The sequence below is a fragment of the Cupressus sempervirens genome, chromosome 1 (assembly GCF_028749045.1).
Source record: "Cupressus sempervirens isolate cs-2001-9-10 chromosome 1, ASM2874904v1, whole genome shotgun sequence".
NCBI classification, from domain to species: Eukaryota; Viridiplantae; Streptophyta; class Pinopsida; order Cupressales; family Cupressaceae; genus Cupressus; species Cupressus sempervirens.
Window position 1 is genome coordinate 401,056,978 of NC_143118.1, and position 8,801 is coordinate 401,065,778.

The following is an 8,801-nucleotide window of genomic DNA, read 5'->3' on the forward strand; positions in this document are numbered from 1 at the left end:
TGCCAATGGTTGAATAATTCTACCTTTTTGGTAGCTATAAGGCTCTTGGAGTGCTTAGTCTATGATGTATATAAAATGATCTTGATCGATGCCTTTGAAGGAGTGGATGATATACCTTTAATAGTGCTGAAGAGACATGAATATGAGAGGTTGCAACTCAAAAAAAAATCACAGCCTTTCATGTAATTATTTGATATCATGGTTTTAGTTAACTTCATCATCTGTTATATTGAAATTCTAGATTTTGACAAAAGATCTGATAAGAGACCTCAAAAGTGAATAAACCTCTATTAGCTGGTATAGTATTATTTAAATTTGTGATAACTCCCTTCCATGACTTCACAAATGATCATATACCATTACCTTTATAACAATATTTTCATCTAGTTACTTTAGGTATATCTTTAACATAATTTTTAAAAAGTCATTCACACTTTTGTTTCTAAAGAAGATTGCAACCCTACCATAAATTCTTAGCTTTTCAATATAAAACCACTTGATTTTCTAATTCTTTATTTCAAACCACTTATATCTCATACTATCTTCAAGATATTTATTTCTTTGAAATAGATGGAAATAAATTATGCAAATGAAAGGTTGAAAGTTACATGATATGATGAAGAAAAATCTAGCGCATTTTCATGTTGTTGTTTCCTCCTTTCTGAGCACAATCTTCATGCCTATTTAGTGCTAGTCTGTGCTTCAGGAATATCCTCCACATTCATATATAAATGTATCTATCATATTATTTCCTTTAGAGAAAAAATCAATAATGATGCCAACCAAACCAAAATGTATCAATCAAATCTTCCTGGGCTCACATTCACTGGCACATAAGAGTAATTATTGCTCTTTAAATGCAAGATAAAGGATAATTAAAGTTCTATTTTATTTTAAACTAGTCCTCCAAATCTTTCTCGAAGTCAAAAAATGCCAATTCACATTGAACTTCACTTAAGTCTACTCACAAACTTCTTATTACTTTTCTAAACCATTTGTGCATTTATAATTTATTCTTCATCCTTTTTCTGAGACATTTTGAAGTTTAAATTTTTGTTGAGAAATGAAAAATAGGTGGTAGTTTTACTATGACTGTATAATTGATATAGCAAAATTCCATTTGAAAAGAAAGAATGTATAACATACCACACTTCTTTGCGAGGAGTCTTCATTTCTTCTTCATGGATCTTATACCATAAAAGCTCTGATACCATCTTAAAAATGGTGGAGTCGGTATAGATAGAATGTGGTCAAACCATTGATTCAAATGGATTGATTTTACAATGATGTGCATTGGCTATATAAAGCCATTATTTTCCATATGACTACCAAAACTCCCTTACATGAAATTAACTTCCCAGCAACTAACAATTTATTCAATTTTTTATTAATCTAAACTGTAAACTAAAAATTAGCCTACATTAATTTAATATTCTCCAACAGTTTTTGTAATATGTGAGAAGCCTTATTTGAGTGCCACTAGATTTGATGTCAGCTATGAGCTCTCCATCCAATATCATTAGGCTGAAAAGGAATTTCGAGATATGTGAATAGCACTATCATATTTAGAAACCTAATGATAGCTACCCAACTTCAATTGGGTTAGTGACATTGTTGTTAAACTCTATTTCAGACTATGAATTCATTTAGCAGTAGAGGATACAGATGGATAGCAAGAAAATTGCCCCATGTGTCATCATCTAATATTTTTCTCATGCACTATATAAAAGAAGGCAGTTGTTAAATTCTCAACTATTCTATAGGGATTGTTAAGGAGTTAGAAATGTTAAAATGGCTACAGAATAGTGAAGCTTTTTATCATGCTTGAAGCACAAAAGGTGGTTCATTCTATGCATTCTTTAGTAAGACATCATTTTGCAATAATGAGCTGATTATGAAATAAAACGATGCTATCACTCCACTGTATTTGGTTTTGCACATTGTTGCTTTACACAATATTTTAGGAGTCATGGCAATTAGTTATTTAGCAAGGCAGTTAATATCATCACACAGATTGATGAACCTTAAAGAACATAACAATAGATCTAAAAGCATAAACTATGTAGACCATTTAATTTCTATCTGTACTTATTCGGATCCGTCCAATTTTTAACTTGTTTCATTGGCAGGTTCCCGCAATTCATGGTATTGATATTTTTGAAATAGTGGCATCTCAAAATGCAATTTTTTAGCAAAATATCTCATCTCTTTGGGGCAGTGGAGAGTGGTGGATGCTTCTCGTAGCTCAAAGCATGGCTATAGGAACTGTGATGGTCCATTGGGTGTGCAAGTATTCTAATCTTGTCATGGCCACATGATGGGTATGTTTCAAAGCTATACCCATAAAATCATCTGTATACTTAAAAATCTATAGAACTTCCAAGCTATGTGGATTTATGATCTAATAATTTTTTCATAATTTTTAACATCTTTGATTATGTTGTCTTTTTTTGTTTTGACAATATTATAGGATATGGAAAAACCAATAAAAAATTGAATTGTTAAAGCTTTGCCTCGATTAAATATAATTGTAGCTTAGAAATAAAGTTGTCTTAAAGGATCACTTTTGCTACACTTAAGGTACTTGGGAAAAAGAGATACTATGGGATTATAATTTATATATAATGTTGAATGTAATGGGACTACTCAAGTCCAATAGAAACTCTACATTGAATTCATTTACTAAGATTCTTTTCCTTAAGAATTATGAGGATAAGAATGTGACTATTGCAAACCTCCTAGAAGAGCTCCCTATTCTTATAGTTAACACCTGATGGTTATTATCATTCTTTGACTAGCTTTGGCTTACTCTTAGCATCACAATACTGTAATTTTATGGGATGCTTGATGCTTCTCTTTGGGGTCTTTGACCCCCTAACTAGAGGGAAATACACATCCATGAATATATGTGCATTTATAGTGTAGTTCATGTCAAAGAGAGGCTTGCCCATCATCCAAGCTGACCTTGCATGATGTCAGCATTTATCTACATAAAAAATCAAATGTGGATATATACATAAATATCAATGTTTTCATTATCTTTTTAGCTTATTACTATTTCTATTTTTATTTTGGATATATTTCATATAATTTTAAGCATGGAAATTTTCATATGCATTACATTAATGCCAAGTCCAATGGTGATTGATATATGAGAAGTTAGAATTATAGAGTTAAACCTTTTGTACCATTGGTATGAAAGGCCTTGAACACATAAACTAGTGGTAAATAACCAGCACAAGCCATTGGACATGTTATGCCATGCAAATGCTTCACATCATCTTGTTTATGAAGTAGCATAATTTTTTCCATGATGCATAGGTTGAGTCCTACCATATAATAGATCCTTTGTCTTTATATGATGTAAGTTGCAACAATGCATGAATTCAAGTTATTTAGTATTCACATAGGTTTTTAGGTTAGCTATATAGCTGTTGACAAACAACTTTAGTATTAGAATATGTTGATATCATCATATTCAACCCATACAGAAAAATGATTATATGTTGTTTCAATCTTAACAATTTTATAAATGTAAACAGGGTTGTCCACCCGTAGAGTGGTTCTCCAGCTGGGTACAGGGAGGTCAAAATCTAGAGGGGGTGGCTTTTGGAAGGGATGGTGAGCTTTTGAAAGGAACACTTAGATTATTTATTTTTCAGAGTTCCCTTCATAGAACTTGGTTGGTTGTTTTTCCATGTGGAATATTTCTTGCCTCTTGAGGAAGCATATACCATCGTGGCGTACGCATCTGTGCATAAATAGACATTGGCGAGAAAGAGTTTGGGGTAAGAATTGACATGTTAGCTAAGGTGAAGGGATTGATGATTGTAGACATTGGGTAATCATTGTAACTCATTTTCTTGTGCCTAACTAAGAATTTTAATTTCACCCACGGGTTTTTGTTGCACTGTAGGATGTATTGCACAGAGCATTTTACCATAGCGAGTCAAAGATGGGCAGCAAGTAATTTCTTTAGAAGGGGGGCTTCAGAGTTTCTTCACAAGTAATTTCAAATCTATGTAAGACTTAATTGAATATCATTCTTATTTGAGCAGTGTTAATTGGTAATATTTGGGCATTGGATTAGTTTATCCATGCTATTTCTAATACCAACATCTAGAATAGCCCATTTGAAAGTGATTAGAGAGGTTACACAAGAGTACCAAAATCTAATTAAAGGTTTGATCACTCATGATGCATAGTTCTATATTTCTGAAGGAGGTTGAAGATAAATCTGGTATGAAGATGGATTGAAGATAATAAGTACCCAAATTGCTAGTTGATTAGGAAGAAATGAAAAATCAAAAGAGTCCATAAAGAGGTTGACCTTTTTAGAGTAAATAATTAATTTATTAATTATTTATTCTATTTACTTAAGCTTACTTAGGTAAATGCATTCATTTATTAGTTGTAGTCTAGGAGTTAGTTATAAGTTGTTGACAATACGGGAGTTTGTTCTCTCCTAAGTCATACTTATCCTCTCACATTGTTTGAGGACTTTCCACCTTATGTGGATGTATGCTTAGTAGTCACACTTATCTCCTAGCATCTTCTAGCTCGTTCTAGAAGATTCCTTGAGCTCTTTATATTTGGGCTCCCTCATTGTATCACATCATCACTTTTTTCATTGTGTTTCAATATCATGTGGTCTCTCATGTCCATTTAGGGTTTTTCCCTTGCTCCATGCTCTTCCTCTTCTTGGCTTCTCTTTGATAAGTTTTTGCATGCAAGTGATCTTGGGCATCTTCGGAGTTATCTTTCATCAACTCCAACAAACCTTATCAACGATATTTAGTAGGAGTCTGGTTAGATACATGTAAACCCAAATATGGCAAATCTAGTATTTAGAATGGCATTTCTCTTTCAAAAACTTTATGACTGAATATCTAATTAACATACATTTAAAATCTCTCTAGAAATGTAAAACATCAAAAATTGAAGAAATTGAAAAAGGAAAACTAACATGGGATCTGCGTTTCTGATCTGCTATTGTTGGCTCAGTATGGGCAGGTATTGACCCATTTAGGAATCTTATATTTGATTTAATTTATTATAATTTGTTGACCAAATTTCTAATCCCCCACTATTATTTATTTGCAATCTATGAGGTTTTTCACATATTTCCTAACTTTTATACACTTGATGGTGTGATGTCCTTTAACACAGTGAAAACCACAAAAGTCATTTTCATTGTACCATGTGGCCTTAGGTTGACTAATGTCTAATGTTTGGGTCTACGGATAGATAATGAGGTTGTCTTTGATGAATTTTTAAAAAATGACATCAAATGGTTCCTTTAAGGGAGTATAGACTCTATTTGGCTTATTATGGATACATGGCCTTTACCCAAGTACAAATATTATGGAATTCATTTGATTTGTTGGTTCTTGGTGGAATGATATATGCACCTCTTTTGATATTGTTTTTGTTGAGGTTCTTGATATGGTTGTTGATAAATCATGGTTTTTTTTTTATAGGTTTTTTCTACTAGAATGTTTGTTGATAAGGTGGGTTTGATGTGTTAGGCATTACGATAACCACATTGACATGTCATTTATCTATGGATCCATCAATTAATCTCTTTTTTCCAGTATCATGTTTTATCATTTGAGTGACTCCACTCTTATGTGGTTTCCTTATATATATTTATGACTCCATTGTCAATAAGTCCTTGATCTAGGCCCATGCCTTTCTCTTTGATGTCTTTTTACATTTACAAGTAGCTAATGTACATATGATGTATGAGCTTAGGGTGTGTGTTGCTGATGAACATCTTGATGAGGTGTCATTTTGGTAAGGTGTGAGATATTCATGTTGTGAGGGTTTTACATCTATGTAAGAAGTCAATGGTTCTTTCACCTCTTTTCTATTTTGTGTAGGCTAAATCCATTATTGTTAGGTATGCTTCAACATGGTGAGCATATTGTGCAACACAGACTTTTAAAAGTTATGTGAATGTATTTACAATCCCATAGGGTATCTAATAGAATCACTTAAGGGTAAGGCCCCCAAGGCTTTTTGGGAAGAGGCATATAAGAAAAATGCCATTGTAGACCACCTCCTAGAAATGCATGTTAAATACTTTCATGTGTGACTAGATCCCCCTTTCCCTTGAAATTGTCAATTTTTTGGATTTAAAAGTATTTGGGGAAGCATGTCATTTTTAGAGCCTTGTTAAATGGATATGGGTATACACTTTCAAACTTGAAGGCTTTAGAATCTATTCTATCCTTTAGTGCTTTGAGGATTCTCTTCATCTCTTGCCACTCTAGGTTTACAAGTGTTGTAGTTGGTGCCCCCAATATTGGTGCCCTCAATGCATGGTATGTATTTGATGCAGTAGGTGAGTATGGATGTGAGTATTGTAGTGAGTGAAATGTTGATTTCCTTGTTACCTAGATAAGGGTTAGAAGTTATTGAAGTGGTGGGTGGACATAATGTTGCACTTGTAGGGTGAATTGCTTCTAGTATTGTGGATTTTTCTATGTAGGATAGTTGTTTGATTATTTTATAAGTGGGTGACCTTTTGATTGTGCTTGTATATGTTGATGTTGTGATTACATTTATTATGGTTGTGGGGGTTGATATGTCAGTGAAATGGTTTAGGAAGCCACATTCTACCCAACATAGAATGAATGTGCTCCTACATAAGATGGTACTTGGGTGTTAAATGGCACAAAGTAATTCATATAAGGGACTTCCCCCATTTGTGGTTTTTGCTATGGTAGCATGTGTTGGTTACTTTCCAGGAGAGGCATGGAAAAATAATCGGTAATGGGCAAAAAATGATTTGTTCATGGAAGGGTTGGGGGTTGTTGTTGTGCTTGGAATATTAGCATGAAAGGATTTCTACTTGGGAGGGTTGTCACCTTGCCTTTTGGTTGTGGTAATCCCCATGGGCCAAGTGGAAATAATGACATTGATAAGGATTTTTTTTCTCAGTTGGTTCATGAAATCCTCTAAGATTGATGCAAGAGGTCTCAATTCATTCATCTATTAGGGAGGTGGCTCAAATATCACTAGGACAGTCTATGGACTGAGTTTTGTGCTTCCACACCAATAATATGATTTAGATCCATGTCTTTCTTCTTCATTTTTTTTTTTTGATGTGTGGTGGGTGGCATGAAATGATTATGCACCTAAGGGTGGTATGCAAGATGATGTGATAGGAATTGCAAAGTGCAAGATGAGTTCTAAGACCTTTTAAATATGAGATAACATATAATCTATGATGCAAAGTATTTATCGAGATCCAAAGACTTCTGAAAAATGCAAAGGAATGAACATGTGGTAATTCAAAGGATGATGATGGAGGATTCTATCCCAAGGGATAAAACTGTGATGAGATGAGTGAAAAGTGTGTGAGGAATGAGAAGGATCTAATTGTAATAGCTCATGCTACAACAACTCCACTTTTTGTCTTATGTTATCAATCTTGCACTCCAACTCTTCTTGTAATGTGTTTTTAGTGCCTTCTTTCTCAATTCAATCTAGCCTAGCAATCCTTGCCTATATGGAAAAATAATTGTATTGACAATTGATTGACAGGGGTGGTCAGTATGGGCAGGCATTGACAACTAAATATAACTGAGGAATTTTTTATTTTTGTTTTACTTTGTTTCCATTGCAATTGCGACGTCAACCACAAGCATTACAACGGGGTTGCTATAGCGGCGACGCCATCTGCCATTGCAATTGCCAGGGTGTTCATCGCAATTGCGACATCTACCACAAGAATTGTGACAGGGTTGTTGTAGTTGTGACGACAACTGCCATCACAATTGCTTGGGTTTCCATCGCAATTGCGACATCTACCACAAGAATTGTGACAGGGTTGATGTCACAATAAAATGGTTGTATAGCGATGGATAGGTGTTGTAATTGTGACAGTATAGGATAGATGTCATAATTTGTGACTAAAAAACAATGACGTCTATTACTGTCATAGTGGTGAGACATTTCGGTCGTAATTGTGACACATAACCATCGCAAATAGATGCCAAATGTATTAGTGTGAGACTGTTAGATCTCACCCTGTTAGAGGATTTCACACTTACAAAAAAGTAAGGACTCTATTAGTAGATTTACAAAGATCTATTAAGACCACTCTCTTAAGAGATTTACCTTCAATCAATCTGTTACAAGTGATTTAGTTCTTGATCTTGTGTCTTCTTTGATAAGTTGTTCTTGGATCTCCTCTTTCCAATATAATTAGATATAGATTTTTTTCCCTTAATTGCTTTGACAAGGTCACTTGCTATATTCTGGAATAACATAAATCTTTTGCCTCATCTCCAATATTCACACATTAACACTTGAATCACATGAATAACTTGTTCACTCCTTCTCATCTATATTTCCTTTCTCCCATATTTAAATTGGTCTAGATCATCTCTATTTAAAGATTTCATAAATAGTTTTCTAGATGCTTCCTTGTTTTTCCTCTCCATCTAATTTGTTCATCATAGAACATAGGGATATGTGATCCACATCATAAATACATAATAAGCTTTGTAAGAAACTCTACAACTATTAAATATCTTGTCTAGGTTGGCCTGAAATGGTTTACCTCAAAGTTTGTATCATTCTTGACTGAATGCTAGTTCTACATTTCTCATCACTTATTGTCTTTGACACTCGACATTCACTATGTATGTTGCTAATGTTCTGTCTCTACTATGCTAAACACCTATGTGTAACTTGGCAACAACATGCTTGAATCACTAGGTAAACATTAGACTCAACTTACATTGAAAATATCTAGCAACCAAAGACTTACTCAGATCCTATAGAGCTCA